General features: G+C 44.1%; 1 pseudogene; it reads left to right on the forward strand.

The window, feature by feature from the left end:
* The first annotated feature begins 967 nt into the window (after positions 1 to 967).
* Positions 968 to 2556, forward strand: LOC114700252 (annotated as a pseudogene).
* Positions 2557 to 9899: the final 7343 nt, after the last annotated feature.

The following is a 9899-nucleotide window of genomic DNA, read 5'->3' on the forward strand; positions in this document are numbered from 1 at the left end:
TTGACACCAATGTACTCTAGTATACTAATCTGCATCCATTTGCAACTCATGCATCAGTGGATGATGTTTGAGTGCCACCTGGTGGCTCTTCTGCTCTGTGCAGCATGGGTCTGATCTGCTACGACATGGCACTGCAAATGCCCGATGGAATACCCGCTCAGAGGCTGTAGGAGCCTCACAACATGACTACATACATAACACATGCTTTGAAATATGCAGATGGTTCTTTCCTGCTATGCTCACGTATTCTAGGATATACTAAAAATTGAAACTAAAAAGGTTTAAAAAAATCCAAAATTGTGGATGTAGCTTAGCTGATAGAATGCGTGCCTAGAATGCATGAAACTCTGGGTTTCAATATCCATCAATATCTAAAATAGGGCATGGTAGCACACATCGGTAATCCCAGCATTTAGGATTACAAGGATCAGAAGTTCAAGGACATGTTGGCTGCATAATGAGTTTGAGGCTGCCCTGGGTAACATGAGCCCTGTCTCAAAAAAAAAAAAAAAAAAAAAAAAAAAAATCCAATAGTGCTTCACTAATTTTTAAAATGGAAACAAAATTGGGGGCTGGAGAGATGGCTCAGAGGGTAAGAGCACTGACTGCTCTTCCAGAGGTCCTGAGTTCAATTCCCAGCAACCATGGTGGCTCACAACCATCTGTAATGAGATCTGGCGCCCTCTTCTGTATATATAATAAATAAATAAATCTTTAAAAAAAAAAATGGAAACAAAATTCTCTATGGCATTTTCATAGACGTTTGTTCTTATTTGCACCCCTGTCCCGTTTCCCTTCCCCCTGCTAATCTCTCTCCTTTACCCACAGCCTCTTTTCTGCTTTCATGCCACATGTATTCCACTTTTTCCCTCTCTCTCTTCCTCTTTCTCCCCCTCTCCCTCCCCTTTCACCCCGCCTTAGGATGTCATCTTCCAGTAGAAGGGCAGCAGGTCCACGCACAGGGGGCATGGCGGGTGCGGGACTGGGGGCACAAGCTAGGTGCTGGCTGCTGTATAGAGGCCATGGAGGACTGTGGACCACCCCGTTCTCACCCTCCTGTTCTGGTTGCTGCCCACCGGGTCTGGACCCCACTGCACCAGCACCCCGCACTCAGCACCCACAGAACCCTGCTCAGAAACTTCAGCGTGCACTTGTGGGCTGGGACACGCAGAAGCTGGTGCGTGACCTTCTGCTCCCTGAGGTTGGCAGCCTCCTAAACTCAGCAGCCATCTAAGCCAACAATGAGATCGGCCTGGGTGACACGGAAGTCTATAGCTTTGACTACCACTCCACAGTGACCCAGCATGAGGATGCGCCACACCCTGAGATCTTCAATGCCGCCCAGGGACATCCTGATAGAGCATTGTAAGTACAGTGAGAGGATTCAGAAGTATGACTATGATCACAGCTTTGCCATCCATGGCCTCCACCATGACATTCAGAAAAGCCCTCTGGTGAAAATGGATGCTTTTCATTATGTACAGCTAGGATCAGCCTCCAGGGGCCTCCAGTGTGTGCCAGAAGACGAGACCTACATGTTCATGTACCCCTGCACATGCCACTATACCAGGTGAGTGGCTTCTATGGCAAGAACCCTTCCATCAGGCAGTTCATGGACATCTTCTCACCTTCTCACTACCAGAGATGGCGCTGCTGCCCGGTGTGGTAGACTACTTTCTGGGCCACAGCCTGGAGTTTAACCAAGTGCACTTCTCTAAGGATATGACGGATGCCATCTTGGATGTGCGTGTGAAGGGCCTCTTGTACTAGTGGATTGAGCAAAGCATGGAGAAGTACATCCTGAGAGGAGTCCTGAGCCATCTGGTGGCCCCTCGTCACCAACAGTCCTTTTGGCGTTATGGACAAAGGACTGAGGCACATGGTAGGTCCTGATTGCCACCAACTCTTCGACGTAGTCATTGTTCAGGGTGACAAGCCCAACTTTTTCACCCACCAGTGCAAACCTTTTTACGAAAGCTTGATGAGAAGGGCTCACTGGGACCATATCACTGGCCTGGAAGCGGACAAGATCTATCAGCAAAGAAGTCCGTTTGACTTCCTTTTTCTGACAGAATGACGCGGCCGTGTGTCTCTACATCGGCGACCACCTCTCCAGTGACCTGGTGGATCTCATGCGGTGGCATGAGCCTCATCCCTGAGCTAGAGCTTGAGATCCACATCATCAACAAAGAACTCCTTGACCTGTCAGCAGGCACTCACGGGGCTGCTGGAGTGCATGCAGGCTCACCAGGAGGCAGATGCTGGCTATCTGGATGAAGGTGCCACACGAGCTGGGATGTGTCACCAAGGCCTATCCAGTGCTCCGTTTGGGAGCATCTTCTACACCTTCCACAACCTACCTACTTCTCCAGGAATCCCGTGCGCTTCTCCGACCTCTCCACAGCTGCTCTCAGCTGTTTGCTCAACTACCGTGTGGATTTGACTTTCTACCCATGCTGCACACCCCTGCAGCATGAGGCGCCACTATGGATGGACCAGCTCTGCACTGGCTGCATGAAGACACCCTTTCTTGGTAACGTGACCCACATCCACTGAGGGCACTTTTATTGTCCTGGACAGACCCGCCATTCTTTCAGCTCCGGCCACCCTGACAAATAAAAGCAGTCTCTGTCTTCAAAACAAACTCATCTTCCTCTCCCATGGTCAACTCCAAGTTTCATCACACACACACACACACACACACACACACACACACACACACACAAGGACACTCATTTCACAGGAAATATGGCTTACTGCTCTGAACATGATGATTTCCAGTTGTATCCATTTTCCTGGAAATGGCATTTATTTTTATACTTTTAAGTTTAATGTGTGTGTGTATGTGTGTGTGTGTGTGTGTACATGCCATGGCACATGTGTGGAGGTCAGAGAACAATTTTGTGGAGTTCATTATCTCCTGGAAATTGCTCATCAAGCACCTCTACCCACTTAGCCATCTTACCCAATTTAAACTTTCTTTACATCTGAATAAAATTCCATGGTGTATGTATCACATTTTCTTTATCCATATATCTATTGATGGACATCTAGGCTAGTTCCATTTCCTAGCTACTGTGAATAGTGCAGCAATAAACAGTGATAGCAGTATCTCTGTGGTAGGACTTGAGAGTCTCTTGGGATATACCCAGGAGACCTCCAGTTGGATCATGTGGTCCTTCTATCCCAATTTCCATAGAGGCTGCCCTAGTTCAAATTCACAGACAGCAGCTTTAAGGATACCTCTGTCACCACATCCTGATCAACATGTGTCATTTGTTTTCTTGATAGTAGCAATTCCAACTAGGGTGAGATGTCATTGCAAGAGTTTTAATGTGCATTTCTCTGGTGGCTAAGGATGATAAGGACTTTTTTCAAATATTTACTGGCCATATATTTTTTTCTCTTTAAAAAGTCTATCAAGTTCATTAGCCACTTCCAGATTAGATTATTGTGAGGGGCCCATCCCCACCTCTTTTACAGGGTTCCTATGAGGAGGAGAGAGGCATAAGGAATTAGTAGATAGAAAGATAGCAGAGATGAGACAGACAGAAACACAGGATAGCTTCAGGAGGAACTGGATCAAAATCCACCGGCCCCTTCTGTTGCTTCTCAAGGGCTTTGTAAAGGAATGCCAAGGGTTGGGCAAAAGACCTCCCCCTTGCTAGATCAAAGCACACCGCACATCCAAGTGCAGACCCTTCCAACACCTGGCAACCACGCATGCGGCCAATCCACCCCTTATGCAGTCCTGCTGGTAACACAAGCTCAGATCTCACTAGGAAACCTCTGTGGGCTCCCACAGATTATTTATTGTTATTGCTATTATTATTATTATTATTATTATTATCTGATGTTTATTTTTTTACTGTTCTCTACATATTCTAGATATTACTTTCCTGTCTAGTGTATAGCTGGCAAAGTTTTTACCCTACTGTCTCCTCAGTCTGTTTATTTTGCCTTAACTGTGCAGAAGGTCTCCCACCCACTCTCTCTCTCTCTCTCTCTCTCTCTCTCTCTCTCTCTCTCTCTCTCTCTCTCTCTCTGTGTGTGTGTGTGTGTGTGTGTGTGTGTGTGTGTGTGTGTGTGTGTGTGTAGGACAACTTTATAGAGTTGGTTCTCTCCTTCCACTTTTACATGGGCTCTGGGGATTGAACTCAGATCTTTAGGCTTATGCTGCAAGCCATTTCACCATCCCAGAAGCTTTTTAATTTCATGTGTCTTGTTTGTCAATCCTTTGTGTGTGTGTGTGTGTGTGTGTGTGTGTGTGTGTGTGTGTGTTATTGAAGTCCTTTTCAGTAAGTCTTTGCCTATGCCTATATCTTGAAGTACTTTGCCTGTTTCCTTCTAGCATCTTCAAACTTTTATGTCTTCTATTAAGGTTTCTGATCCATTGTGAAATGATTTTTATGTAGAATGAGAGATGGGGAATCTACTGTCATTCTTCCAATGGAAGATCTCCAGTTTCCCCAGAGCCATTTGTTAAAGAGACTCTCTTTATTCCAAGGCATGTTTTTGCACTTTTTTCAAAGATTAGGTAACTGTAACCCTGTGGGTTTACTTCTGAGTCCTGTCTTCCATTGGTCTGTGGGTCTGTTTTTGTGCTAGTACTACCAAAGAGTCTGCATTTGGACTAATTTGGCATCTCCTTTTCCCATTTCTTTCCTGCCTGTGCCTTTTCTATATCTATTGATATGATCAAGTGAGTTCTGTCCACAAGTCTATTCATGTGCTGAATTACACTTGTTGATTTGCATATGTTGAACCAACACTGCATCCTTGAAATGAAACTAGCTTGGTCATAATCTCAATGTGTCCTTGAGTTCAGTTTACAAGAGTGTTACTGAGAAGTTTGCATCTGTGTTCATTGTGGGAAAGTGGTCTCTAGTTCTCTTCGTGTTATTTGCCCTCACTCAGTTTTGGTATCAGGGTAATACTGGGATCATGGAAAGAGTTTGATAGCGTTCCTTGCCTTTCTGTTTTATGGAGCAATTTATGGAAGTATTGATGTTAGGTCTTTCTTAAAAGGTTTATAGAATTCTGCACTGAGTCCATTTCTGCCCTGGACTTTTCTTGTGTGTGTGTGTGTATGTGTGTGTGTGTGTGTGTGTGTGTGTGTGTGTGTGTGTGTCTATGTTACATGTATATTGGTGCTCCCAGAGGCCAGAAGAGGGTGTTGGATCCCTTGGAGCTGCAGTTATAAGCAGTTGTGAGCGACTTGAGTGGCTACCTGGAACAGAACTCTGGTCCTCTGTAAGAGCAGCAGGTGCTCTTAACTGCTGAGTCATCTTTCCAGCCTCCATTCACTGTCTAGATGAGCATAGAAAAGTTTTCCTGCTTTGTATGGATGAAATGTTTTTCAATATTCACTTTGTTTTTTCCATTACTTTCTATGTCCTTGTATTAATCAATAAGGAAGTTGTCAAGCATGTAAGGACGAGTCAGTTTTCAATGTGTGTTTTTTGTTTTTTGGGGGTTTTTTTAGTTTACTTCATGATTTACAAAGCAAGTCCCAAATGAAGTACCACATCAGTTCACTGGAAGCAATAGTCAGGGTAACATGAGGTTCTCCTGAATTCTAAGGAACATGAGCTAGCAAAGTTTAGAGCCAGTGATTTATAAATTTCCTTCCACTGACCACTGGGCTTTGTTCTTCCCCCATTTGGAAATCAGAAAAACACTAGGGAGATTAGGACAACTGCTATCTGTTCCCAAAAGTACACTTTTTCTGTTACTCCATCATGTGAATACAATTCCCTGTTGTGAGATATTTGATTACACTGTGTGAAGATATGTCACTGTGACTGGTTTAATAAAGAGCTGAATGGCCAATGGCTAAGCAGGAAGAGGTTAGGTGGGACTTCTGGGGACAGAGAGGTCTGGGAAGAAGAAAGGGGGAGTTACCAGCCGGATGCAGAGGAAGCAGGACATGCAGGAGGAGAGGTAAAAGTCATGAGCCACAAGGCAGCATGGAGATTAGTAGAAATGGGTTAATTTAGGTTATAAGAGCTAGTGAGAAACAAGCCTAAGCTAAGGCCAAGCTTTCATAATGAATAAGAAGCCTCTCTGTGTCATTATTTGGGAGCTGGCTAGTGGGACAGATAAAGACTCATTACAATTTCATATTATTCTAAATAAATGAGATTATTTTCTGTCTCACTGTCTCCATATACATTGAGTCCTGTGTGCCAGGAACAGCTCAGTTGTTCTTGCCCAGTTTTTTGTGGTTGTCAAAATCATTTTCACCCTGTTTGTTTTCCCCCCTGGGTATTGGGGATTGAACAAAAGAACATAATACATATTTGCTAGGCAAATATCTTACCACTGATATGTCCCCAGCTTTTAAATTTGTTTTTGTGTTGAGGCAAGGTCTAATGGAAACCACTACAGGAAATCACATTGGTCAAAATGCACAGATCAATTGACTGTGGGGAGCCCAGCCCCAACAGATACTTCGACACACAACTCCTGCACCCAAGGGCTCAGGGAAGATTGCAGAAGAGAGCAGCAGGAGCCAGGTGACCCAGTCTGCTGGGAGAGTGTGTCTCCTAGACTACACACACAATACCTCAACAGTATGGCTGCCTAAACAAGACCTAAACAATGACACCACCAACAGACATGCTAACAGGGAACGGGGAAATCTCAAGGGGTCCTATACCTAGACAGAGAACTACAGGCAACTAATGACTGCTAAATTAATCTCTTCTGGGGGATGAGCTTCCTGATTGGTTTAGTGAATAGTCCTGAATCATATACACACACACAAGCAACACCAAATGGATTCAGCAGGTTGTATTTATATATTTATGTGCATATTCATATGTAACAATAATAATCAAAGAAAAATAAGCCATCGAAATTGAGAGGGAGTGAGAAGGTTGGGGAGAGAAAAGGGGGGGAGAAATGGTATAATTGTATTTCAATTACAATTTAAAAAAATAATAATTTTTGATCCTTCTCTGTCAGCATCCTGTAGCAGGGATTACAGGCCTGTGCGTCCCACATGTCAAGTTCAAGGCTAGCCTGGGACACATGAGATTCTGTCTCCAAATAAAGGACTAGGGAAAGCAGTTGCCTTGAAGCATGAGGACCTGAATTCCATGTCCTGAGTCCATGTTAAAGACAAAACAAAACAAAAACCAGCTGGTTACAGTGATGCACTTAGAATCCCATCTCTGGAGAGACAGAGACAGGTGGGTCCCTGGGACTCACTAGCCAGCCAGCTTAGGCTAAATTAGCGATCTCTGGGCCAATTATAAACTCTGTTTCACAAAAAAAAAAAAAAAAAAAAAAAAAAAAAAAAGTTGGGGACTGGAGAAATGGCCTAGAGGTTGAAAGCATTTGCTGCTCTTACAGAGGACCCAGGTTCAGTTCCCAGCACCTACATGGTGGCTCATAGTTGTCCTTAACCACAGTTCTAGGGAACCTAGGGAACCTGGTACCCTTTTGGGCCTCTGGAGGTACCAGATACACATGCAGTGCACTTACATGCATGCAGGCATAAATGCTCATACACATAAAATATAAATAAATTAATATTTAAAAATAAAGTGAATTAACTCCTGAGATTATCTTCTAGCCTCCAGAGGCACAGGTATCCTCATACGTGTATCTACACACACACACACACACACACACACACACACACGTACACACACACATATACACACACGTACACATACATACGCACATACACACACACACACCACAGAAATTTAATTGCCTAATTAAATAAATAAAATATAACCATTCAGCCAGACATGTTGGCTCCTACCTTAATCCTAGCACTTGGGAAGTACAAGCAGGAAATTCAGAAGCTCAAGGTCACCTTCAGCTATGTAACAGGTTTGAGGCCAGTCTGGGTTACATGAGATCTTGCCTTAAAGAGAAAATTGTCTCTAATGTAATAAGCGATTGAAAAACATGATTAGTGATAGATATAAACACTCAGTTAGGTATGGCTGCTCCTGCCTGTTATCCTAGCACTTAGGAAGCCAGGGTTTGATAACGGTAAGGTTGAGACAAGCGTAGACCACACAGAAAGTTCAAGGCCACCCCGAGCCACCTGTTGAGGGTGGGTTATAACTCAGTGGTGGAGCATTTGCTGGCATGTGCAAAGCCCTGGGTACCATCATCACCAGAAAAGAAAGGGGATGCAGTACTGTGTTCACATGGTCTTGAAGAATGACCATGAAATGCTTATCTATCCTGAGAGAAAAAAATAGCAGGGAAAAAAAAAAAAAAAACTCTTTCAAAAGAGAGCCTCCTGCTGCATGACCTCACCTAAAGGAGCCCACAGCCTTGCTGGTTACTAAAAGCCGCCTTCCCCAGTCTCCTGAGGAAGTGCAATGAGCACATGTCACTAAGAATCAGCCTTGCAGACATGTTACCTAGATCTAATCAGAAGGAGACCTGAGACACAGCCAGATACGCAGCATCCTAAAGAGCAGGAATTAGAACTGGGCAGTTCCATCCCCGGTTTTTCTTACAGGCTTTCATTAAGAGAAGACGACCAGAGGTGGTGGCGCATGCCTTTAATTCCAGCACTTGGGAGGCAGAGACAGGTGGATATCTGTGAGTTCGAGGCCAGCCTGGGCTACAGAGTGAGTTCCAGGAAAGGCACAAAGATGCACAGAGAAACCCTGTCTCGTAAAAACCAGAGAGAGAGAGAGAGAGAGAGAGAGAGAGAGAGAGAGAGAGAGAGAATCCGCAAAGACTTAATCAGCTATATAACATATAAGTTTTATTTATGCATATGTATAGAGACAACAAAAGCCCCCCAAAAAAGTAGAAATGTCCTCTCTTCACCTGACCTCAGTGACCTGTGATGTCTTTTACAAACATCCAGCGACTAACTCCAAATGACCTACGGCATTTTACCCCAAATGATCATTCTCAAGAAAGACAACTGCTGGATAAAATGTACTGCCTCATGAGACAGTGAGGGTCCACTTACACTTCTAGCTATGAACCCCACACAAGGGGGCACATGAGATAAGATCAAGAACCAAGCCTTAATTGTTACAAAAGATGCCCAGTCCCTCTTTGAGAGGTGACCCCCTCCCCTCTCTGAGAAGTCACTGATTGTCTCTGTCTGACTTGCCATGTGTTGTCTTTGTTAAATCTTTCTTACATGTGCTCTGGCTTGGTATACATGTTTGCCTCTGTGGTTAATAACTGTCATTTCTGCCATGACAACATTTATGAGTCATGATAGCAGTTTAGAGAGAAACAGGAGTTCTTTGTACTCATCCTTCAAGTAGCTATAGATATAAAAGTTTGCAAAATATGCTAAAGAACAGCAGTACCAGCTGGAGAGATGGCTCAGTGGCTGGGAGTACATAATGCTCTTCCAGAGGACCAGAGTTAGATTCCTAGCACCCACATCAGGTGGCTCACAGCGGCCTATGTCTCCAGGTCTAGGGATCCAACATCCCAACCATCATGTTGGGAACTACATTTTAAAGAGTAAAGGTAAAAAGACAAGTATGGCAGCACTGAGGAGCAAAGGGAAGGAGAATTGCCACAAGTTTGAGCCATCAAGGGTTACAAACCCAGAAAAATAAATACAATGGAAGGAATTGAAATCCTCTAACTCAGCCCTCTCCTTTTGTAGACAAAAAACTGACTCTGAGAGGCTAAGTAATTTGTCCCAAGTCAACAAACACAGAATCCACTATTATTTTTCAATAATCTATATATTTAATCATTATTTCTTGGGCACGTGGGCTTCCCAAAAGCCTCAGAAGAGTTTTTACTTCTCATTTGAGATAGACCCAGGACACACCAAAGAAGAAGATGCACGTAGAACTAATCGTTACAAGTTTCAAATGAAAACTGTGTTTTTGTGGCGCTAGGGGTGGAGCCCCGGGGCCTTGCGCATGCTAGGCAAGTGT

The sequence above is a fragment of the Peromyscus leucopus genome, chromosome 7 (assembly GCF_004664715.2).
Source record: "Peromyscus leucopus breed LL Stock chromosome 7, UCI_PerLeu_2.1, whole genome shotgun sequence".
In the NCBI taxonomy this organism is placed as follows: domain Eukaryota; kingdom Metazoa; phylum Chordata; class Mammalia; order Rodentia; family Cricetidae; genus Peromyscus; species Peromyscus leucopus.